The sequence below is a fragment of the Pinus tabuliformis genome, chromosome 7 (genome assembly GCF_031772625.1).
Source record: "Pinus tabuliformis cultivar Carrire ecotype Pingquan chromosome 7, CPIR1, whole genome shotgun sequence".
NCBI lineage: Eukaryota > Viridiplantae > Streptophyta > Pinopsida > Pinales > Pinaceae > Pinus > Pinus tabuliformis.
The window spans coordinates 2,078,580,019-2,078,607,201 of NC_142293.1; the positions used below are offsets into that span (position 1 = coordinate 2,078,580,019).

The 27,183-nt window shown below is 40.1% G+C and overlaps 1 pseudogene; it reads right to left on the reverse strand.

Annotated features, from left to right (window-relative positions):
* Positions 1-1,882: 1,882 nt before the first annotated feature.
* Positions 1,883-27,183, reverse strand: LOC149256861 (putative CCR4-associated factor 1 homolog 7; annotated as a pseudogene).

Consider the following 27,183-nt stretch of genomic DNA (forward strand, 5'->3'; position numbering starts at 1 on the left):
ACAAAATAAAATTAAAAAAAATAAATAAATCATACTACCTCATTTGCTTGGCTATCTAGTTTCTAAGTTAGAATCACATTTTTTTTATACATGTTACTACATTTGCTTGGCTATCTAGTTTCTAAGTTAGAACCACAAATTTTTCCTTAAGATGTGTGCAATTGGCTAGAAATAGTCAAATTACCTCCATATAAAAAACTATTGGAAAACATGCCTCCTACTACCAATGATATATAGATATCCAAGCATTACAATGGAGAGCTAGATAAGCATAAATCTCCTTTCATGTTCCATGTTCCAAGACTGCAATCATCATTCCTTTCTTATCAATAGCGATTTCAAACTAAAAATGAAAATAAATGGAACTCAATCTAATAATATCACCTGCCATCCAAGTAGGAGACTTCGTCTTGATGCAAACCAAAGATGCTTGTCTCCTTGTTGCAGAAAGTAGGTAGAAATTTCTTATCAACTATATGAAAACTCAATTGCTAGTGCAGGTCTACAAGAGCATTCTCTAAATTAAGCAATAAAATTCATAGAATCAACTATAGGCATCATTTCACAATAAGTGTATGATTTAAATGCAAATAATAGAATGACATGGCATACCACGTTCAATCCCAGGGCAGGAAATACTAAATCTACAAATCATTACTATTTAAAAAATCCAAACCCCATGAGAGTGTTTTGTAAATCTATAAATCATTGGTGTTTCAAAAATTCAAACCCGATGACAATATTTCCCAAATATGTAAATCATCACTATTTCAAAAATTCAAGCCCCATGACAATACTTTCTAGCAAAATCCTACAAGCTCTAAGTTTGGCTTTTATTTTTGTATTTGAATTTTAGATATGGGGAGGACTTCCCTAATTTTCTCACTTAGATTTAGTAAATTTAGGGGTCACCTGTTAGGCCTTAGTATTCAAGGTATTACAAGCCACCCATATGGGGTCTCTTCTACCATTAATTGAATGAGGTATACAAGTATTTAGTAGAGCCTTCACTGCTCCAACTGAACATAATTCTTACTATATTTTTTTGTACCTGAGATCAGTACAAGGGCCATCAGAGAACCAACCAGACTGAGCCATCAGAGAACCAACAAAACTGGCCATAAAGCTATAGACTTTAATAGGGAAAATAGAGAAATATTTGATGAGGAAGTGACAGATTTAGACAAAGTAGGCCATAAATATAAATGAAGAAACTTTAGGCGCAGAGTTGTGGAGTAGAGTTAAAACTAGTGAATAACATTCATCCATTAAAAATCAATCACCTTCTTTTGTGCATTTGTACGCTAGAGTTAAAAATAGTGAATGCAATTTATCCAGTTGAAATCAATCACCTTCTTTGCATTATTCCTCAATGCACTTCCATCTATTCTTTCCAGCATTAACGGGATTGATTTTGAAGGGAGCTCTTGATGGGCATCTGTGTTATTATATCCTATGCCCAAGTGAGGAAAATTTGATGTAACCAACATGTTGAAAGTGATTTGTACTACTGGGAACCTTGAGAGGTCAGGGGAGTGAATCCCACCATGAAGAAATGAAGTCGGGGGAAGGGAATCAGGTTCACTACAAGCTTCCTCAGGTCTAAGTTCAGCTGGTCAGGAAATCTCAGGCAACATGTCACTCCACTCATGGTCGCAAAGATTAAATGGTTCAAATCTCTGACTGCAAAGCCAAAAACCTAGATAAAAAATCCACAAACCCTAATTCCAATTGACTCGTCTATAAACACTAAACCCTAAGCTCGATTAACCCATCTATAACAATATTGAGCAACTCCAATCTACGAGGAAAATCAATCTCAAAGCAAAGAATATTATAATGTCAGACTTTGCAAGAGTACATAATAAGAGCCAATCAAGGCCTAAGAATCACTATTATCAACACCCAGTCCATATAACACACCAGCGTACTTGTCAGTAGACCCACTGAAGAAGCCATCTTGCAGCTTCCAAAAAATACATGAAGTAAGCAGGCTATTATAACCAGCTTGATGGCTTGGCGTGGTGCAGGTAAATTCTCAATGCGGACACAAACAATTCCTCTAGCCCGAGAGAGCGGGTCTAGCCACAAACAAACAATCTATGAAAAATCTCCTTAAGCTAGAATCAATTAAGAGGGCCTACCTCTTAGAATTTTATTCCGCTTGATGATGATCCTACTTCCTCGGCTCCATCCGCCCAACGATCTACCCAACTTCCATTACGAAGCTTCTAGACATGGATGCTTCAGCTCCATATTTAAAAAACCTTCCAAAAGAGGACCGACGTGACTACAAAAGGTCTTAGTTGCTTTGAACAACACGAGGGCTAGTTTTAATCTCTACAAATCTATGCAAGGAGAAAATTGGTCAGTAGCGCCGATCTTGTAAACTGGGATAGAAGGAAGATTCTTGGGAAATGATGCAAAGGGGAATTATTCTGCTCATGAAGAGGGACATACTAAGAGTTTCTTCATGATGGGAAAACATGTTGGGTACACTGTAGAGGCCCTCCAGGATCATAGATGTGGAGTACAACGACAGCGACAAAATGTTGTATAACAAATGCCCCCTAAAGCGTGAAGGCCGAACTAGAGTGAGGGGTGAAATGATTTACAAGTGGAAGCAGGGAACCAGAGTCTGTCATCAGAAAACTTGCACGCAAGCATAGATACATATACATCACTGAAAACTCTAGTCCCTTGATACATGAATCAATGTTGCACGAAGCGGGGGCGCGGAAGCATCATTTTCCCAAAATCTAGGAAGCGAAGCGTCTACTATATATATATATATATATAGATATATATATATATATATATATATATATATATATATATATATATATATATATATATATATATATCTATATATGTATATATGTATATATGTATATATGTATATACATATATACATATATACATATATACATATATATATATATATATATATATATATATATATATATATATATATATTTATATTTATATTTCTTTATTTATATATTTTTTGCATTTATACTCAAAACAAACATCCCAAATACCAAATTAATTGTAGAAGATACGAAAACATGCATATTTTTGCATAAATCAAGATAGATATGGCATCCATGATTCCATTGTAGTTACTAGTATGTACATCAACCATCTATATTCTAGCGATTATAAACAAACATTAATTTTTTAAGCATATTATAAAACATAAAACATAGAGCATATTATGATTTATCTAGCAAGTGAGCAACTGTCAACATTTGTCATGTCCAAAATTCAAATAATAATGTTTACAAAATATGTCACTTGGTCACTGCCAAGACAAAAAAGGTTCAAAATTCAAATTCACAAGCCTACAAGTCTAATGAGTAATCTATGACAAAAGTAGTAAATTGTGAATATATCTACTAATCTCTCCTCCTTCCACCACGAAGAGAACGTGGCGGCGGGCCTCCACGTGGTGGCGGGCCTCCATGTGGTGGCAATGAAGAAGATGGTGCTTGTGGAAGTTGTGGCAGTGGCACTGAAACTGATGAAGAAGAACCCCCTGCTGTTGGTGTTGAACCATGGAACCTAGGAACCAAGGGACTAGATGGGGGTGGGGGTGGCATATCAACACGATCATCATCATCCTGGAATCGCTCAAAAAATTAACGCAAAAAAAACACTAGTTAATAAAAAAAATTAAAAACATGAATTAGAGAAATTCTTTATAAGGAAAATTCATACCACAATGGACATACCTGGATAAGAGCATCCTCTAATTGCTCTAATCGCAACACTCCATCCTCCAAATTGGGCTCCTTTGGATTCTTGTCCCAAATCAACAAGTCTTTATTGGACTTTGCATCTTCACAGTAATGGTACAACAAACGCAAGTTGTAATGAACATAAGCCAAGCTCTCTGCCCGGTCTAAATTCAACCTGTTGCTTTTAACACTGTGGATGAAAGAATAAGAGCTCCAACACCTCTCTGCAGAAGAAATGTTTACCACCTGTGATAGCACCCGCAATGCCAAAGTCTGTAGAAGTGGAGTAGCCCCTCCATGCATGTTCCACCACTCAAGAGAAGAAAAAGTTTCTCGATCTCTAATTGCATGCATTCTCCCAAATGGACCAGTGTTAAGCGTATAGTTGCTCAACTATCTCCATACCAATGCAGCCTCCTCCTCATCGGGGATTAATTTACTCAATGCAACCATATATTTTTTGTGAACCTCTTGATCTTGGTGTGGTTTTCTCCTGCTCCCCCCCGGTGCTGGTGTTGAAAGCCATGATGGATGATAGTATTTAGGTGTCAAAACATATGCTAATGCATGCAATGGAACATTTAGCATTTCCCATCGGTTTTCCACCTCTACACGAATATAATTATACAAGTTGATATCTCTAGGCTTAACAATGTCTTTAATCTGCCCCAACATGCTATCCATTTGCTCATACACCTCCCCAATTACTGGTCGATCTGAATCTCCAAACTTGATCATGTAATAAATTGGTTTGGTGAATTGAAAAACATATTTAACCTGTGACCAAAAGTAAATGTCAAGAATAGTGTCCTTGACTGCATTAGCACCATCTCTGTCAGTGTTAATTTCATCCCATGATTCAGCACACACCAAATTAGTTAAAGCTTGTCTCACCTTCACTAGCCGCCTAAAGGTGAGGTAATAACTGGCAAATCTTGTCTTTGCAAGTTTAAGCAACTGCAACTTGGAGTAAGTGCCATAGAAGTAGTTTACCCTTGTATGCCCTATGATGAATTTAATGAGTTGCTTCCCTCTCTTGTAAAGCTCAGTAATCCACCCACATTCTTTGTGCTTCACAATATCATGCATCAAAAGGTTCAATGTGTGAACCAGGCACCCAAACCAAAAGATGTGTGGATGAGTACGCTCAATAATTTTTCCTACTGCCTTACAATTTGTTACATTATCTATGATCACTTGAACCACATTATTCAGACCAACATCTTTGGTTGATTGCAATAGGAGATCTGCAATGTTTTGTGCAGATGCACTGATGGAGGAGGAGTCATGACATGTAATAATTACTGCACCACTAGAAGAAACACCAAGAACATTTATTAAATGTTGGTTCCTAATATTTGTCCACCCATCTGATACAATGTATACCCCAGAATCTACCCACTCATTTGTAAAACGTGTCAAAGCTCTTTGAACCTTAGCTTTTTCTCTTTCTAATAACATTGTTCTAGCTTTGTCATAGTTAGGGGCCTTGTATCCTTCTGGGGCTTCATTGTTGGCCTTTACCATTTCATGCCAATAGGGAGAGCGAAGCACATTGAATGGTACACCGCAAGCACAAAGAAAATAGACTATCTTTCCATCCACATCATCCCTCCTAGCAACATTAAGGAAATCCCCTATTGTTCTTCTACCTCCAGAGCTTGCAAAAGTACCAGGAGGAGATGAGCTACCAAATTTAGAGGTTGCACTTGATTCAGAATGAGTTTCTTGTTTATTGTTTTTTTGTTGTGCAACCTCCTCTATTTGGATGTATTTTCTTCTTTGTTTAGATGAAATATTTGGGAAAATTTGTATCCCCACAGGACCCTTTTTATCATCATTGTCCAACACCCCACAAAGATGCCTCATCACATGGGTATATGAACCACTAAATGGTTTTCCTTCATGACAACCATGAGGGCACAAAAATTTGTAGCTTCCACCACCCTTTCCCCCTTCAAGTTTGGTCACATAGTTCCAAAAGGGTGTTAATGCAGCGTTCCCCTCTGTTTCAGTTTCCCCTTTAGGTTCAACATCATCCCCTTCCTCTTCAAACCCTTCCTCCTCATCATACATTGGGTCACTCATATTGGGACCACTGTCCTCTTGTGCTTCTTCCCTTCTATTCCTACTCCCCCTTGCCATCATTAAAACCAAGAGTGGAATGATACATAGAAGCCAAAAGAACACCATCTTGGAATATGGATATAGGTGGTGGACAACTTGCAAGTAAAGGAGCAAGTAGAAACAATGGGAAAGAGTAGGAGAGGGAGGAGAAAAATACAAAAAAATGTCAAAAAAATAAGGGAGTTTGGGGTTTGAACTTACCTCTTTAGCTCTTGTAGATGAAGTCCTCCAAGCTCTTGCTCCAAGCTCCTCCTCCTTCACTCCTCTCTCCTCTCTTCTCCTCTCTTCTCTTCTCCTCTCCTCTCTTCTCTTCTCCTCTCCTCTCTTCTCTTCTCCAACTCTCATAAACTCAAAGTGAGCAAATGAGGAATGAATGGGGGCTTTATTCCCTTCATTCCTCACCCTAACCTCACCCTAACCCAAGGTGGACCCACCCCCAATATGCAAACTCACCTAAAATAAGAAAATAAAAAATTCAATTTTCTAAACAACGCGGTGCACTTTTCGAAAGCATGTACGGAACCGTAGATTTGCCCTCCAAAGCATCGTGCTTCGTACGGTCAAAGCACCGTACGAAATGTGCTTCGAAGATTTTGAAATACATTTCGGAGGGACGCTTCCGGAATTTCCAAGAAGCGTCCATATCAGTCCGAAACAAGTTTCGGAATTGCGCTTCCGAGGACGCTTCCTGGACGCATCTGTACGATACGCGCTTCGGGCATTAGATCTCGGGGCGGGGGGGGGGGGAATGTTTCCTACAACATTGACATGAATCGTGGTATGAACACAACCATCCAGAGAATGATCATGTACATGGATCCAAGGCATGGGTGCAACCATCCAGTAGAAAGGATCATAATGAAACCAAGGTATGGTCGCAATCATCCAATAATGATAGGGATCACATATAATAACTCATGGTATGGTCGCAGCCATCCATCTGAAAGAGACATGTATATTAACATGATCATGTCACATCACCTCGCAACCCGGACTTGTGTAATCTTAGCCCAGGGTCTTACGCTCCAAATGACCGATCAAAGTACAAATCCAAACATGTGAATGAATGTGTTGAAGTCGAACATGTTAGGAAGTCACTTGATTATCGTCAATGATGTGAACCGTTAACAAGAGTGAGAAAAAGCACCAATAATGACAATGGCTTTGAGGGTTATGGCAGCACAGTTCACGAAATGTGAATAAAGGAACTGATGTCGAACATTTGTGAAATCATCCGATCGAAAGCCAATGATGTGAGCTTGTCGTCGAGTGCGAAGAACTTGCCATTAGGGCATGCAAGCTCTAAGGTACTAAAAGGGAGTCTGTCAGTCAACTTCCTAGATAATGAGCTGAAGTCAACAGAAAATGACCTTGCCGAAGGAGGGCCATGATGTATACCACACCATCGACACAAGACAAAGGGATGCAAATGATTTCAGATGATACAAAGAATCAAGAGTAAGTGTAACTGTAGAAGGACTAATTCTTGAACATATCGACGACACGATTCCGGATCTTGTCAGCTTTTGTCTCCATAGGATCGGTGGCCATGATGACGTGGTAGAGATCAAATGGAAGGCAAAAATGAACGGCCCAACCCAGGGAGGTCAATGATGAAAAGGAGGATATCCAAACCTGAGATGAAGTAGAAAGTGTCATGTTCAAGAGTGAGTTGCCGACACAACTTGATAGAATTTCCAATTTTCCCCCACCATTTTTGGCAGGTACCCCAATTATTTTTTATCGCAAGCTTGAAGGGGATAGCATGTGCTTGCACTGTAAGTTCATCATTCGAACGAATATGACCTAATAAGTTTAATGAGCCCTAGGAAGGAGAAGCTCACATTCATCATGGCGACAAATCCAATGTCGTTTAATATTTTAACGAGTTCGACAAAGGGGTAACTCGGTATCTTTTTCATGTTTAGAGAGTTTGAAAAAGACACAGAAAAGAAAACTCCACATGGTCCCTTTTCGTACATTTGTGTCTCTCGAGCTCGAAAAGGTAGAAAACGATACTTGAGAGAACCGCTTGACCATTTTAGTCAAGGAGTACCTTTTTCGTAAATAGTGCATCCCAGCCCGAAAAAGGGGTAAACGTATACTAGGTGAACGACGTTTCACAGCTTTTAACGAGTTCAAAACGACAAGAGCTCGACAATATTTTCGTGTTTAAAGAGTCAGAAAAGAGCTTGAAAGCAGACCCCCCATTTTATTCTCTTTTACGAGTCAAAAAGGGAAAAATACTTGGCGATCTTTTTATTTGAGTTTTATGATTCAAGAAAAGAGCTCAAACACGACTCAAGTACCACCATCAACAATCCGTCACTTGTCGCTGCACAAAAAAGGTAAATGCATTATCCAATTCTAAGGCAAAATAGGTAAAAAATACTCAAAAACCCTAATATTTCATGAAAAAATGAATAAAATGAGGCAAAAGTAATTATTTTTTACCATTTACCATTTTACCTTTGTGTGAAGAGCTTTTTACCCACTTGTGCCCTAATTTTTCTGGAGCAGATTGTGGGAGATCGAGAGGTCATTCGCTGAGCCGTCAGTTGCAGGTAAGAGCCAAGACCTTAAGCTCCATTTTCATACTTATTTCACCTATTTTTATCCATTTTTTGGATTTCATGAGGAGGTTTTGGCAAAAAAATCACCCTCGGTCGGCCAATCAGGGATTGCTAAAACTGTCAATCGCGCCTTCGGTGATACTGTTTTTAAAATAGTCGCGCCGTTGGGGCTATTGTTTTTAAAATAGTCACGCCAGCATTGTGAACAAAAAATATTTCATGTTTTTCCTCAATTTTATCATTTGAATCCAAATTTCTCTAGCCAAAGATGATTATTGACTTGATTATATGGTTTTTGCGGGGAAAAAATCGTGAAAAATGTTGGATTGGAAGGAACATGAGCATGAGGATATTCAAATCCAAGCAATGGCTAACCCAAGTTGCTTGGATGCTTTGAGGAACTATGGGCTCCTCAAATTCTTCCTTAAACCAGGTCTACGGGCTCAGCCCGAATTGCTGCGATATCTGATCAGTCGCTGGGACGTGAATCGGGAAATTTTCATCATTGGTGACCAAGAGTTGGAGTTGGAAACTTCAGACATTTATTTCATCACAAGACTGTCTCAGAGAGGGGAGCTAGTCAATCTATATGGGTCAAGGCCGATTGGGGCAAGTGTGACCATGCTACTTGCAGAACATTGCCCAAAAGCACTCAAATAAAAAAGTGGCAAGATCGAGATTATGATTGTTCGGGATCTTGTGTTGAGAGTGTTACTACTGACCATCAATAGAGTGGTTGGGTCCCAAGCGCCGCATGAGACCAACAAGTCGAAGTTTCAGTATGCTATCAACTGCACGGTGCCCACTATCTTCAACTAGGTGGAAGCTATGAAAGTCAACATGAAGTGCCAACTATCAAAAGCTAAGGCGAGAAACCTGAAGCAATTTTGCTATGGGTCTGTGCTAGTGACCTTCTTCCTGGAGCGGGTTCCGCTGTTCCACTACCAGCTGGTTGAGGTGGAATCACCGATGCCACGAGACCCATGGATGGTCCGTTGGAGTGAGTTGATGCCCAGGATTATTGGGGGCCAATAGATGTCCTATAAGCCCGCCTTTTTCTTGTGGCTACAACAACAACTGATCGTAGTGGAGGATTGGCCTTACAGCAATACCGACTTCCACGAGGATCCGGATATGCCACTCCCAAAGGGGGAGGATTATGATGATGGAGGTAAAAAACAAACAATTTTTAATTTTTGATGTTTTTTTTATTGTTTTTGAGATATATGTGTTCATGACACTTTGATTTTATGAATGCAGATGTTGGACCAGAACGCCCTGCTGGGATGTCCCCAATCGCCAGGCGCATTGCTTGGCAGTTCGAGGTTGCTCCTTATCAGGAGGGAAGCGACAATGAGGAGGAGATTGCGTGGAATCTCGAGGGTTTGACCCATGGGATCCCAAAGTATGTCCAGATGGGTGATGTCCCATGCAAATACCAAAGGCATACGGTGCAGGTGTCAAATCAGATCCGCCTACTGCTAACTCGTGTAGTCCGAGCAGTTACGTGCTATCATAAGCATCATGTTGTTTAGTGCATAGGTCTAGCATTCCACATTTTTAGGCCTGCGAGCCACAAATGTATTTTGAACACACATATTATTTTTTAAGGTTTTGATGTATGAAAAACATTACCGGCACACACACACACACGTATATATATATATATATATATATATATATATATATATATATATATATATATATATATATATATATATATATATATATATATATATATATATATATATATATATATATATATATATATATATATATATATATATATATATATGTCGTACTTCATTTTTTACTATGGTACAAATGTCTTTATTTTTTGAGTTTTTACATGTGTCACAAATGTCTATCCAAAACATAATTAACTAATGCATATGTTAAAGTATTCATATGTCTAAGAATATGATGATACGTAACATAATTGAAATTTCTTTCTAGTAGACGAATACTTAAATACATTAGATATCATTTTTGGGATTCAACTGCGTTAAGTAAGTCATTCAAACGTATGACCATTTGTGACAGAATATTGACCGTTAAGTTGAAGAACAACAAGCTGTGAATCAAGGTTGACAACCAATTCCCGGATGCCAAGAGTGATAGCTTCTGACAATAATTCGATAATTGCGCTATACTCAACAATGTTATTAGTTGTTCGACCTAGACAAATACCTTGAAGATCAATCAACTCACCATGGGGGTCATAAATGGCCCATGCCGCGAATGATAGATTCTGGGTACTATGGAAAGCACCATCAGCGAAACCGATGTGAGGAGACACCGACATCTGCAAAGCAGGCAAAAACATAATAAGCAGGAAAGCTACTTGCAAAACAACACACCAAACCACACTATACAAAAATGAATAACACACTATTGTACAAAAGTAACCATGCAAGATGACCTAAGCATAGTACTTTTTGAGATAATCCCATTCCAGGGCTTGTTTAAGGGATTTCCCTCATAGTCAATAAGCTCATAGGCCCCTTTCTGTAACACACATTTAACAATGTAGGGCCCATGCCACATGGGTTCGAACTTGCCTACCCCCAGCTTATCATTAGCCTAATCATACAGAAGAACCAAATTTCCCTCCGAAAAATCTCAAGGGGAGATAGACTGACCAAAATGGGACTTGACCCATTTTTTTTGTGCTTTGATGACCAAAGCAGCAAGACGACGAGTCCCATCAGGTCGTTCTAGGTACAAGAGATGCTCTTCTTGAGGCGAGGTCTTAGGGAGAAGTTCGATAGCCTGCTTGAGGGATAGAATTTCACACTCAATCGGTAAAGTTGCTTCCAGATCGTAGACTAGTTGGAATAGTGTGAATACAGTTGCGTCCTTGGTCAAGGTTCAGTAATCCCACAGAGTTGAAAAGAGCATGAGATGCCAATTTGACTTGTGCATCCCAATGGTGCATTGAAGCATCGTAACTAAAACTTTGTTCACAACTTCAACTTGGCCATTGGCCTGAGGCTAGTACAAGGTTAAGCCATCGTGGTGCAAGCCCAGCTTGGAAGTCAACTCAATCATCATGTAATCTCAAAAATGGGAGCCATGGTCAGTGACAATGGCCCGAGGCACTCGAAACCTAGAAATAACGTGATTGAATAGATTGACCCGTCGTTTGACCATCTGCAGAGTATGTAGGCATCGCTTCGGCCCATTTGGTGAAAGAGTCCACAACAACGATAATATACCCATGCCCCCTCGTCGAATGAGGATTACAGGTCATATACTCGATGCCCCATTTGGAAAAAGACCGACGGTAATAACAGAGTGTAGGTGAGCGGGTGGGCTGCGCATCTTATGTTGATAAATTTGGCACTCATGGCACTTGCGGACGACAAAGATGCAATCCTTGAAGATAGAGGGCCAAAAATAACCAGCGCGAAGGATTTTTTGAGAAGTAGCATATCCAGATAGGTGACCACCACATGTGCCAGAATGGTAGTCATTCAAGACTCTCTCAGCCTCCTCGAGAGTGAGACAACAACAAAGAATTGAATTGACACCGATGCAGTATAAAGTATCTCCAATGATACAGTAAGGTTGAGATTGATGTCGAATGCGTCAGCGATCATCCTTGGTCAACGTAGACTGAAAGGTGGATGTTTGGAGATATATGATGATATCACCGTACCAGGGGTCGAGAGTGATAATTAAGAAAAGAGTCTTGTCCAGGAGCTGCTCATCGACACCAGTAGGGAGAGAAGCAGAGGGAAGGGAGCAAATCAACTCAACAAAGACCAGTGATTTCTTAGATTTGGCAGTAGTAAACACCAAATCAAATTCTTGGAGGATAACAATCCACTTCGAATACTTGCCCCCCAGCAACTAATGAGTCAAGATGTAGGTCATGGGGTTGCATTCCGAAATCACAGTGGTAGTGTGAAGTAGAATGTAATGCTGAAAGCACTGAACAACCTGTACAGCTGCCAAAGCCAACTTCTCGACATGAGCATAACGCGTTTCGGTGTCGAGGAGATTACGATTGAGGTAGTAAATAGCATGTTCATTGCCTTCGTCATCATCTTGTACTAGCACCATGGCGATGGTACTAGAGGTTGTAGCTAGACAAAGGAATTAATCGTAATGATAGTTCGGGGGATGCAGCAAAGGAAATTTGCTTTACTCTGCAGTTGATGCAATGAAGATGTTGGGGAGGGGGGGTAAATTAACGTCGGTCTTGACTTTAAGAGGATTGAGGCGAATGCCTTATTTCAAAATGATAAAGCTAAGGAGTCATCCGGATTCGACGCAGAAGACACATTTATGCGGATTTAGCCGGATGTTGTAGTGTCTATAGCGAAGAAAAATTTGCCGGAGATGATCAGGGTGATCATGGCGTTTACAAGAATGAGTGGGGAGATCATCCAAGTAAGGTTGAACGATGTTTCGAATGTCATGGAACGCATAAGACATCGCTCTCTGAAATGTGGCCCCAACATTCTTAAGGCCAAAAGGGAGCTTTTTGTACGCAAAGGTCCCCCACGGATAGATAAAGGTTGTCTTATCTTGATCAGCCGACACAATGTTTATCTGGTTGTAGCCAGAAAAACCGTCCATAAAGGAAAATAATTCACTCCCAGCACATTCATCAATGATCTAGTCAATGAAGGGAGTGGGGTAATTATCCTTAGGACATGCATGATTGAGATCACGGTAATCGATGCAAACGTGAATAGTGCCTTGTTTCTTTGTCACCGGTACAATATTTTACACCCAATTCGTAAGAGGGATCAGATAAATAAATCTAGCTTTCAAAAGTTTTTCAACTTCACCCTTAATGGCGGCCGCTTTTCTAGGGTGCATAGGACGAAGCCATTGGTGAATGGGTTTTGCATGAGGATAAGAAATTTCAAACTTAATCATACGATGCCTACATCTCCATTCATGAATGTGATCGGAGAAGTGAGTCGCAGTGTCTTGCTTGAGTGACGTTAATAGATGGGTGCCAGTTTCATAGTGAACCGACAACTAGAAATGTGTGAGAAAGGCCACGGCGAGAGTGTTAAAGTCATGATAGGTATTTTGAGGTAGCTCGATATACCATTTGGTTGCAGCCCTTATAAGAGTTCGTTGGAAAAGACGAAGAAAAATTGAATCATCAACGTAGGAATTCGAGGAACACCAGAGGAGATATGTCATCACATGGGCTTGAGGATCCTCTTTCAATTTTCCTTCAAACTTTGGGCAATCGCTTGGAATCTTGGACGAAATTGGAGGCCAGGGGCGAATGAAAGATCGGGTCATTCGTCAGTCTATACATATCTGGAAATTCTAGTGTAGCCAAGAATGACAATTGGGTATTGAAAGGCATTCGAGGTTGATAAGGGTTCCCAACTCGCGGGGCCCATCCCTACTAGTAAGGATCTTGTCCCAAAGTGGAGGATTTTGTCCATAAGGCATTTGATTTTGCCCCCACTGTAGGTTACCTTGCCCATAGGGAGGATTCTGACCTTGAAAACCTTGGAACTGTCCGGCCAGAGGCTATTGATAAGCAACATACTAGTTAAAAGGTTGTTGAGCATGCTGACCTTGGACATATGGATTTTGCACCTAATGTCCTTGAGCATAAGGGTTTTGGACCTGCTGCCCCTTGGACGTAAGGATTTTGCACTTGCTGTCCTTGGACATAAGGATTTTGGACTTGCTGTCCTTGGACAAAAGGAGGTTGAACCTATTTCCCTTGGACATAAGGATTCTATGCCTGCTGCTGCAGGACTTGACCCTGGCCTTGCCCTTGCAAGGGTTGACCCTGTTGATATGAGTATAAGGGTTGCTGCTACCCAGGTTGACCTTGTTGCTGCAAGGGTTGACCTTGCGGTTGTAAAGGTTGTCCCTGCGGCTGCAGAGGTTGACCTTGCGAAGGCATAGGCTAGGAGGATTGCGGATGCATGGTTTGCTACAATGGTTGTGAGGGTTGCCCCTGTAGTTGCTTCAGTTTTCCTTATTGCGGCATCATCTGGCCTTGTTGTTGCATGGATGGCCCTTGTTGCAATGAAGGTTTCCCTTGCTGCTGCATGGATGGCCCTTGCTGCAACGAAGGTTGCCCTTGCTACTGCATGGATGGCCCTTGTTGCAACGAAGGTTTCCCTTGCTGCTGTAGGAGCTATCCTTGCTGCTGCAAAGGTACTTGAACAGTTCTCGGAATGACACCTTGAAAGTTTCCGAACTATATTTGGCCATATCCACCGGGCACGACGGACAAACTAGGCTGGACATAAGGTCCAGGCTAAGGGATGTATGGCGGATTAGCCATCGCTTGTGAACCATATGGAACATAAGGAGGTTGGTACTAACCTTGAGCCATATTGGGCTGCTGGTACTGGACGTGACTTGACCCAGACGGACCAACATTAGGCTGTTGGTATTGGACATGACTTGACCCAGACGGACCAACATTGGGTTGTTGGTACTGGACATTACTTGATCCAGCAGGACTAGCAGGATTTGAAATGGCACTCGAAGAGGGTTGGTTCATCCCAACCATGTGAGGTTGTGAGCCACTCACATTGGTTGTGCCAGACATCATAGAAACATTCGGACTCTGCCCCCCAGGTGGTGGGATAGCCTACCCACTTACTGGAGGGATCGAAGAATCGACAATGACATGAATTAAGATCGTTGGTTGAACCGGACGGGTTACTTGAACTAACGAAACAAGATGATTTCGAATGGTGGGTTGCACTAGGACTGAAGTAACTGCAGAAATCACCATATGTTGGGAGGTTGGGTTCTGAATGAATGGAATTGTGGTAGGCATAGTGCTAGATGCCCAAATAGGGTTATGATATAATGATGAGGTAGTAGGCATACCTGAAACCAACTGAGCTAAAGTCACGTAATTACGTGGTAACTCAGGATGAACACTGGTTGGAATGCTTCCCGTGTAAGGGAAACCTTTAGGAGGAAAAGGATATTCCTGCTCCTTGATTGTGCATGGAGTGGAAACCTCCGAGTGACCCAAAGAGGAGACTGGGATTTCGCCTTCTGATTCCATGGGTGAAAATAGGTGACGATGGACTACCGAAGATGTTTGAGGGGATAATTCCAAAGTAATACCCAGCTGATCGTATGGACTGTACGGATTCTGCTGTGGTATAACAATAGGATCGAAAAAAGGATTCACAGGATAAACAACCAATCCAAGTTGACCTTCAGTAGTCGGCAGACTCTCGGGAGTCTAGATAGGGTTATCCGAAGATTCTGGGCCAATGTCAGAAAGTGACCCAGTATCTGAAAGAGGAGGACGAGATGAAAAAGGTTGAATACTCGAAAAAATTCCAAGCTCAACACCTTGGTCCTCAAGTGACTGTGACAATTCAAGAAAAGGCTCCTCACACAATATTTCAGACAGAGGAGAGGAAGAGGAACTAGGCAAACCAACTGGTTCAACCACGGTGATTTTGTCTCAAATAACCAAAAGAGAGATTGATTTCAAGGGCTTTAAAATGTATTTAAATGTATACTCATGATGTGGTCTAAAAAAGACTAACAGGGACGTTATAAGATCGTGGGCAACAATTTTTTAAGACGCAAAAACAAATTGGTGCTCTTTCATGTTTTATGAGTCGAGAAAGAAGCAAAGATGACTCTATCACTTTTGGTTTGAAACGAGCTCTAAAGAATAAGTGCTCGAGTGATGTTTTATATTTCGGGAGTCAAAAAGATCAAAATGACTACTCAGAATGATCTAGGTAAAAAGGATTACCAGGTAACCATGAGCTGCAGAATACCTCTCGGCGAACCGAGAAGTAGGGGCAGGCAATCTCCCCGAATGTTGTGTTCGGTGTGTCACGTTTAAAAGGCGGCAGACTCAGCTTCCTATGGATATAGGATTTCAACCTAGTGGGGTCTTCCTTTATATACTCGATGGTACAGGGAGCACAAGTCCGTACTAGCGCTGTCTAGTGCCGATGCGAACGACAACTACTAGGTTTTAAGGCAATGGAACACGTCTTTATCCTAGACCTTCTAAGATGTGATCGTTAGATTTCAAATGCGCCTTAGGTTAATTGAGTACATTTTAGAGTTTATCTTGAATTTATGTCTCGGTTTTCAGGCCTTATCGATGTGACTCGAAAAAACACCTATATGCAGCTAAATGAGACAATACCCTTTCAATTTGATGAATTGTCTACAATAATGAGAGTAGAAAACGCACTCAAATACAACAAAATGAGCAATTGAAAGCAAAATGACTTTTTCACTATTTCGCTTTTGAAAACAAAATGACGAAAAAACTCTTTCCAATTCCTAACTTTCTTATCAAATGCACTTCAAGTAGCCCTTTCACTAGTAAAGAGAATTCATTTCTTTTCCAATGCAAGTGACAATGCAACTCTAGCCTTCAATGATGCTAACTAACGTAACATATTGATTCAACAAACTAGAATTATGTATTTTTCAATGAAATGACGGAATGAATCTTTCACAAACACTTCAATGAAATATTTCCAATACAATCAATCACAAGCAAACACAAAGCACAAAAGAGAATTCCTTTCAAACTAATGAAGCAAAGACTGAACCAAAAACAAGATGGGCAATGTGATCTATGCCCGAAAAGAGACGCTCAAACACCAAACGAAACTTTTCAAACTTGTTAAATGGAAATCAAAGCAACAAAAGGACTAATCAAATGAAATGCAAGGAGAAAATTTGACTATCGACTTGACTTTTTGAGCACGTAAACAAGTGAATGGGTGACTGATCCAAAATGGATCCTAAAAACCCTCTAAGTCCTCAAAAATAAAAAACTATTACATGAGGAAAAACCTTTACAAAAGGCGGATTACACTATCACAAAGGAAAAGCAAGAAGAAATGGTGAAAACAGAGTCTATCAGAGGCTTAAGCAACTTCACATAGGAGTTGTCAGATCTGGTCGATCAACGGTCCAGATCTAATCGACGTATCGCAGTCGGAGGTGGCAAGCGGAGTCCATTGTAAGTGGCTTTATGGGAAATCATAATAGCGATCGGCACAATTAAACGAAAGCTGTTGCGGCGTGATTAAACGAGAGCTGTTGATCTATTCGTGCAGATCAACGGCCCAGATCTACTCGCACCATTGCATCGCTAATACACACACAGGACTTACCGGGGCCCAAGGACTATGTGATATGTGATATCGATATGTCACATCACAAAATCGCATCAAAACAATACAAAGGAGCAGGGCCAATACATATGCGACTTGCGATAAAGAAGGACTCGACGGGTCTTATGGGTATATATATATATATATATTTTGAGTTCCGTAATGAGCAAGATTTCGGGCGGGCCTTAGGCGGTAAGTGTTATTGAACGGGCTCCGCCCGAGCCCATACACTAGCCGCCATGTGGCTTGGCGCCAGAGAGAGAAAACCACCTTTTCGAGTGGGTAATCTCCGGGTGCATAAGCCACCCGAAATCAATAGCAACCATTGGATCAATGATCACATAGATCAATGGTGGACTTGCGATAGCAGTCAAAGGTTGACTCGATAGGAGTCTAGGGAAAAGTTAATGATATTTTAGGTCTGATAAATGACAGATTGGCAGAGTTTCCCATGTTTTAGTGTATTTATTTGTGTAAACATAGAACGACAATTTTGGGGATTTCAAAGGCACTAATGGTCCCTTCTGTTGCAGAACAGGTGGCCACCATCCCTGAAGACGTTTAGCAATGGTTGCTTAACGCTCAAAGGGGATTTGAGCGGACAGAGGCCGGGAGCCAAAGAGCCCAGAAGAGGAAACAAACAGACAACGCCAATTGTCTTGAAAGCCACAGAATGACAAAGACAGAAGAAGGCAGTGCTGAGATAGAGAGAAAACAAAGACAAAGAGCGAGAGGGAGAGTTTGTGTACTCAAAGAGACTTGAGAGATTCAAGTAAACTCCTATTGTTTTGTATCTGTTGTGTTGAGACTTAGTAAGCTCACTTTTGTAAAACTCTGATCTTGAAGACATAATAAAGAGGTCACCACTGAAGGCTGGACCAAGAAACGTAGCCCAAGAGTTTTGGGTGAACTCCATATTAAACTTGTTGTGTTATGTGTGTTTGTTTATTATGTTTCTCTAACTGCTCATTGTCTATATTATTCGCAATCTTATCGATCCTTTGCACTAAGTGATATAGGAAATCCATGCACATGAGTCTGTAATACCTTAATATTAATCTAAGATCTCATTATCAGATCAACTGGTATCAAAGCTTTTGGTTTTTGGTTTGTTAAGGTTAGACAAGCTTGTGCTGGATTTCTTTTTGAATGCTAACTAGGTCAAAGCTCAAACTGGGAAAAGGAGAACTTGTTGAGGCCAACCCAGAAATTGGAAGAGTCTATCCGAAGAGGAGAATGGCAGAAGAAACTCATTTGGAATCAAAATCTCCGTTCATGCACAGTTTTATGGCCATGAGGGCCATGGTGGAAGAGATGTATCAGGAATTTAAGAAGGGTCGAGGTGAGAGCACTTCGACACCCAAACAAGACAAAGGAGCTGAGGAACCTTCTCTATATGCCCCTCCAGAGGGCAAAGGGAAAGGGGAAAAGCCTCCTCCATTGTCTCCTCCACTATCTCCTTCATCATCCTCATCTCCTAGCCTTGATAAGAAAAAAGAAGAAGACTTCTTGATTAAATTAGATGTAAAGTTTGATTTGCCAATTTATGATGGGGAATTAAATGCAAAAAATCTAGATAATTGGATTAAACAGATTGGTGTATATTGCAGGGTGCAAAAAATTGATTTAGAAAGGAGAAAGATTTAGTTGGCTAGCCTTCGCCTTGGAGGAACTACCCTAGTGCGGTGGGAAGGCAAGACACAGACTGATTTGAAGAAGCATGGTAAAATTCTTCCTACCATGAATGAATTTGTTTATGCCATTAAAAAACAATTCTATCCACTAACTTATATGCAGAAAGCAATGATGAGTTGGCAAACTCTTCTCCAATTAAAGGGCCACAGTGTACAAAGCTATACCCATGAATTTAGAAAAAGAGCTTTAACTCTAGGCATTTCTCTAGACTCACCTGAAACTTTGTTGAAGTATATAGGTGGTCTGCATAGCTATTTGAGGCACACCATTCTCATGTTTAACCCCACTAGCCTAGATGATGTATCGGTTCAAGCTACACATCTAGAGGCTAGAGGCAAGAATGTGAACCCAGAGATTGGGGGATCATTAAAACCCTTTGCAAGCAAGAAAAAGGAAAATAAGAAGCTAAAATGGAACGAGAGGAAGACAAATGTTGTACAGAAAGACAAACCTTCATGCACTCACTGCAAGAAGGATGGGCACAATGATGCACACTACTGGTCTTTGCATCCGGAGCTGAAACCTAAGAAGTTCGGTGGTAAGAAGAAGAAGGATGTTGCTGCTATTCAGAAAGACTTGGGGTCAGACTCAGGGGATGAAACAACAGTCATAGTCACAGGTATAAAAGGTAAAAATTATGAAGCATCTACAAGTAATTATGCACAATCTATTGATAATGAAGAAAATGAGAGGAAAAGTCATGAGCTTTTTCATATTAAAGTTATTTCCAAGCACCAAAAGATTAATACTTTATTTGATAGTGGATCACAAGTAAACTTGATTTCTGAAGCAATTGTAAAGAAGTTGGGATTACTAACCACACCTTACAAGAAGCCATATCCATTAGGTTGGGTATGTGATAAAACAATTATACAAGTGACAAGACAATGTAAGCTTAGCTTTTCTATTAGGTTAACATTTGTAGATGAGGTTGAGTTAGATATAGTTCCCTTGGATATATGTGGTATTGTTTTAGGAAGTCCTTACTTGTATGATAGAAAAGCCATTTTCTATAGAGCTGAAAATAAGTATCAACTCACTAAGGATGGAATAGAATATATTGTAAGAGCTCATAAACTCAAAAATAACTATTCTCTCATAAACTCAGGGCAGATGAAAAGAATTGTAAATTCATGCAAGCAATTTTTACTAATGGTTGTAAAGGGAAAGAACCCTGATAAAACCAATATATTTGAAGGCTATGATGCTAAACAAAAAGTTGAGTTAGATAAAGTTGTTTCAGATAATGATATCCTATTTCAAGAACCTAAAGGTCTGCCACCCAAAAGGGAAATAATACATGATATTCATTTGCAGCAAGATGCTCAATTGCCTACATCGGAATGTACAAGTTATTCGCTTTAGAGAATGCAGAGATCAAGAAGCACGTATAAGAGCTTCTCGATAAAGGGTTCATAAGACCAAGCACATCACCATGCGGATCCCCAATTATGTTGGTGAGAAAGAAAGATGGTTCGTGGAGGATGTGCATTGATTATAGAGCACTGAATAAAATAACGATCAAGAATCGTTATCCTCTTCCTCGCATTGATGATCTATTAGATCAGTTGAAAGAAGAAATTTTTACTTTTCCAAGTTAGACTTGCGTAGTGGCTATCATCAGCTCAGAGTAGCAGAACAAGATGCATGGAAGACTACTTTCAAAACAAAGCAAGGGCTGTATGAATGGCTGGTTATGCCTTTTGGCTTAACTAATGCTCCTGCCACTTTCATGAGAGTTATGAATGATGTACTCTGAACTTTTATTAATGATTTTGTAATTGTATATTTAGATGAAATTCTTATTTTCAGTAAAACATGGGAAGAACATTTGAAGCATGCAAAGCAGACTTTAGATGTTTTGAAAAGAGAAAATCTTTATGTAAAGTTATCAAAATGTGAATTTGGAAAAACTTCTTTAAATTATTTGGGTCATATTGTAGGGGGTGGTGAATTGAAGATAGATTCCTCTAAGGTTGAAGTCATTTTGAATTGGCCTAAACCAAAATCTGCTACAGAAGTTAGGAGCTTCCTAGGAGCAGCACAATATTGGAGAAAGTTTACTGCTAACTTTTCCTTGATTGCAGCTCCCTTACATGCTTTAACAGGACTGAACAAGGTGTTTCAGTGGGGAGGCAAACAACAGAAAACCTTCGACACCTTAAAAGAAAAAAATAGTACAACACCAGTACTAGCACTACCAGATCTTCAACGACCATTGAGATTGCAACAGATGCCAGTGACTATGCCATGGGAGCAGTGTTGATGCAACATGGTAAACCCATATGCTATCATTCTGAGACATTTAATTATGTAGGAGTTAAGTATCCAAATATGATAAAGAATTGTATGCATTAGTACAGAGTGTGAAAAAGTGGAAACATTACTTAATGGGCAAAGAAATAATCATCCATACAGATTATCAACCACTTCAATATTTGCACTCACAAACTAAATTGGACCAATCAAGACACTATAGGTGGATGGGTTTTCTACAATAGTTTCATCTTGTCATCAGATATAAAAAGGGCATACACAATAAGGTTGCATATATGTTATCCGGACCAATCATAAATGCATCTACTATACTTAAGCATAACTCAGTAATTCATGAAAACTACATTGAACAATATGATCAAGATATATATTTTAAAGATGTATATGCAAATTTAAGTCATGGCAAACAAGTAGAAGAATTGGATTATTATGTTAAGGACCAACTCTTGTATCATTTGGGAAAGTTATGCATTCCACAAACTGAAAGAGTTAACATAATCTGAGAAGCACATACTTCTCTTATATCAGGTCATTTTGGTGTAAGTAAAACAGTTGCACAACTGCAAAGGTTCTGCTATTGGCCAAGAATGCATGAAACAATTTCTAGATATATAAAAGGGTGTACCATGTGTGCTAAAAGCAAACCCAACAATAGAAAAATAGGCTTGTACACTCCACTTCCAGTTCCTTCTCGTCCTTGGGAAAGTGTTTCCATGGACTTTGTTGGGGGATTGCCAAAATCTAGAAAAGGTCATGATTATTTATATGTTATTGTGGATAGGTTCAAAAGAATGTGTATTTTAAGTCCTTGTAACAAGTAGATTACAGCTGAAGAAACAACAAATTTGTTCTTTCAACATGTCTTGGTTCATTTTGGGTTACCCACTTCCATTGTATTTAATCGAGATTCCCAAGTTGTTTGGAAGTTTTGATCAAGTCTGTGGGAATTGATGGACACTAGATTGAAGAAGAGCACAACATTTCATCCACAAACATATGGCTAAACAGAGGTGGTCAACAGGACAGTGATCCAGTTGCTCAGGGGCTATTGCAGCAAGCATCCCAAGCTTTGGGATGAACATTTGTGTTTTATGCAACATGCTTACAACCATGCCAAGCACTCTTCTACACAGAGATCTCCTTTTGAGACTTGTTTTGGTTTTATACCAAAGTCGCCCTTGGATTTTTTCTTTGGAAAAGACATAGCAGTTGATGGACACAATGATGTGGACAAAGCAGCCAAGTTCATTGAACAGATCAAGAAATTCACCAGGCAATGCAGGAATAGCTGGAAAGAAGCCAGGCCAAGTACAAGGCAAGGCATGACAAGCATCGAATTGAGCATGGCTTCTAAGTTGGTGATCAAGTCTAGTTATACATCAACAAAGACAGAATGCAAGGTGAAGGTAAGAAGCTGAAGCCAATAAGGTATGGGCCTTTCAAGATACTTGAGAAAATTGGTGAAAATGCTTTTCACCTTGATTTGCCAGCTTACATGCACATCTATTCAATAGTTAATGCAAAAAACTTGAGACTATTTGAACCTTCATTGATTGAAAATCTCGAAGAGCAAATTCAGTTGCCTTCTATTGATGATCTGTTTCCTGAATATCTCAATGAGTTACAGGAAGACACAGTTCTGGACAGGAAGGTAAGAACTACGCGCAGAGGGGATGTTGAGTACTTGAGAATCAGACTCAAAGGTTCAAAACCAAGCAGTGCACGATGGATAGAGATTGGACAAGGCAGGAAGCTGTATCCTCACTTGATCGATGCTTAAAAACCAACTTTTGGTGGTTCAATTTTTTTTTTCAGTGGGAAGGCATGATCCAAAATGGATCCTAAAAACCCTCTAAGTATTCAAAAATAAAAAACTATCGCATGAGGAAAAACCTTTACAAAAGGCGGATTACACTATCGCAAAGGAAAAATAAGAAGAAATGGTGAAAACAAAGTCTATTGGAGGCTTAAGCAACTTTTCATAGGAGCTGTTAGATCTGGCCGATCAACCTTCCAGATCTAATCGACATATCACAGTTGGAGGTGGCGAGCGGAGTCCATCGTAAGCGGCTTTATAGGAAATTGTGATAACAATCGGCGCGATTAAATGAGAGTCGTTGATCTATGCGTGTAGATCAATGGCCCAGATCTACTCACACCATCGCATCACCAATACACACACAAAAAAGGACTTACTGGGGCTCGTGGATTATGCGATATGCCATTGCGATATGTCGCATCTCAAAATCGCATCGCGACAATACAGAGGAGCGAGGCCAATACATATGCGACTTGCGATAAAGCCAGATATGATGGGTCTTATGGGTACAAATATATATATTTTGAGTTCCATAAGAAAAGGGTCTTTCTATCTAAATTTGCATTTTTGTTAAATAAACGAAAAACAAAGGAAATGCAAATGGAGCGATAAAACGGGCCTGAAAGGGTTTATACATGCATCGATATACATTTTGAGTTTGGTAACAAGCGGGATTTTAGGCGAGCCTTAGGTGGTAAGTGTTATTGGACGGGCTCCGCCCGAGCCCATACACTGGCCGCCACGTGGCTTGGCGCCGGAGAGAGAAAACCGCCTTTTCGGTTGGGTAATCTCCGAGCGCATAAGCCACTCGAAATCAATAGCAACTGTTGGATCAACGATCACATAGATCAACGGTGGACTTGTGATAGTGATTAAAGGCGGACCCCATAGGAGTCTAGGGGGTAGAGTTAATGATATTTCAGGTCCGATAAATGATAGATTAGCTGATTTTCCAGTGTTTTAGTGTATTTCTGTGTGTAAACAGAGAACGACCATTTTGGGGATTTCAAAGGTGCCGATGATCCCTTCCGTTGCAGAATAGGTGGCCACCATACCTAAAGGTGTTTAACAATGATTACTTAATTCTCAGAGGGGATTTGAGCAAACAGAGGCAGGGGGCCAGAGAGCCCAGAAGAGGAAACAAACACCTAGTGCCGATTGGCTTAAAAGCCACAAAATGACAGATAAAGAAGCAGGCAGTGCTAAGGCAGAGAGCGAGAGGGAGAGTCTGTGTACTCAGAGAGACTTGAGAGACTCAAGTAAACTCCTATTGTTTTGTATCTATTGTGTTGAGACTCAAATTGAGCTCACTTTAGTAAAACTCTGCTATTGAAGACATAATAGAGAGGTCACCACTGAAGGCTAGACCAGGATACATAGCCCAAGAGTTTTGGGTGAAATCCATATTAAACTTGTTGTGTTATGTGTGTTTATCTATTATGTTTCTCTAACTGCTCATTGTCTATATTATTCACATTCTTATTGATCCGTTGCACTAAATGATATAGGCAAATCCATGCACATGAGTATGTAATACCTTAATATTAATCTAAGATCTCATTATCATATAAGTGACGATCTAGATGCCCTAGGGTTATACACCATCCAAGAACTCAAGAAACCAAGTGAGGAAAATGAAAATCAACCAACCATACAAACCAAGCTAAAAGAGCTTTCCAGCCAGGGATATCACAATCAAAACAAGCTGAGAGACAAAAATCAGAAGGGAAAGGCACACTGTCTATGACCTAGGGTAAACCTTGATCTTCACCTACAGGAATCGATGTGACTGCCTAACTGACAACATGCGCTAAAAGGGGGTTGGCGCAATTGTCAGAAAAATAAACACGCTGACTGAGGATTCAAGGAAAAAAATAAAAATTTTCAAAGGCTAAGACCAAACTTGCCACTGTAAATTTCAGGCTCAGAGCAGTAAACCAGGCAAAGCAGAGAACACTAAAGGGAAATGGTGATACTATAAAATTTCACACAAAACCATAAAATGACAATCAATCAAACAGAAGGATTGGCTCCCTAGCATGGTCGTCAATTTGTGGTGCAGGTAAATTCTTAGTGTGGACACAAACAATTCCTCTAGCCCGAGAGAGCGAGTCTAGCCACAAACAAACAATCTATGGAAAATCTCCTTAAGCTAGAATCAATTAAGAGGGCCTACCTCTTAGAACGCTATTCCGCTTGATGATGATCCTGCTTCCTCACTCCAACTATCTCTCGTTTCCTTCCGACCAATACCTGAAACAAACAAACAACAACAAAAACAAACATGATAATGTACAATATTGTATTCAACCTACTTAATAGGTCAAGGAACATTAAGCCATAAAGATGTAAAATGACGCTTTGTGTAGGAAATCAATCAATTGTTGCATTTATATAAATGAGAAAGAGATTACAACTGGTGCCTTGACATTGCTGGTCTCCTCCGACGTATTCGGGTTCCCACACTTCTGCTAACACTTCATGGATAGCCCCAATAATGGAAGTTTTAAGTCCTCTTTCCTTCTAGTCTCAAACTAAACCAAAATCACATTATTCTCCCTCAAACATACACTAGAAAGCTACAAGCTATATATGACTTGTTGATTATTCAAACTTACTCCAAAACTCCAACCAGCTTTAGCTTGGGAAAAAGAGAGGTTTATATAGCTTGGATGGATGGGAGATGGTTCCTCTCATCATGGGATAAGGTCTTATCTCTTGAGGCTTTTCAATCCTAATAGGGGAAAGGAGCCCAAACTAATTTCCTTGGCTCCATCCGGCCCAACCATCTACCAGACTTCCGTTAAGAAGTTTCTAGACATGGAAGCTTCAATTCCGTATTTAAATAACCTTCCAAAAGAGGATCGACACAACTGCAAAAGGGTTCAGTCGCTTCGAACGGTGCGAGGGCTAGTTTTAATCTCTGCAAATCGACGCGAGGAGAAAACTGGTCAGTAGCGTCGGTCTTGTAAATTGGGATAGAAGGAAGATTCTTGGGAAATGATGCAAAGGGGAATTATTCTACTCATGAAGAGGGACATATTGGGTGTTTCTTCATGATGGGAAAGCATGTCGGGTACACTGTAGAGGTCCTCTAGGATCATAGACAGGGAGTACAGGGACAGTGACAAAATGTTGTGTAACACTTGGTCAATCCTCTCTACATCCATTATTTCATCCAACTTGTTCAACTCGCCATGGAGATTATTACAAAACTTTATCAAATACTTGATATCATACACTTTGGGGAAATAGACCTTCAACAGATTGCAGAAATACAATTCCTCGGGGGGCAGGTTCTGGCATGTCGGCAATTTCAACTGGTACCCAAAGTCATATCCACTGTGGAAGGTAATCCAATGCACATTTTTGTTCAACTCAACGCCCGACAACATGAGAAGCTCGTCGAAACGATGTGAATCAATACCCTTCTTCTCATTCTTCTCGAAATCAATCCCACTTTGTTTCAACAACTCAATTGAATCCTATGCATATACATAAACATTGGTGTTGAATTCCTTGAAATTGAATTTCCAAATACATTTCTAATTCGTCCCACGTGTGGGTGAATTTCCATTTTAGTCCGAGAATGTGAGACCCAGTTGAATCAATTTCAAGAGATCCACATTGGATATGAGCGCTTGGTAATGGAACTCTGCACTGTTTCTAAAACCCCCCACAGGTTTGTCTACAACACTAGGGAACTTCATGTCCATGGCTAGATAAGGGAAATCGTCAATTATTTCATGAATTAAATCAAATTCCTCTTCAAGATTATTTGCCCATACCTCACATACGCGAAGAGTGCCCTTCTGAGTTGTTGACAT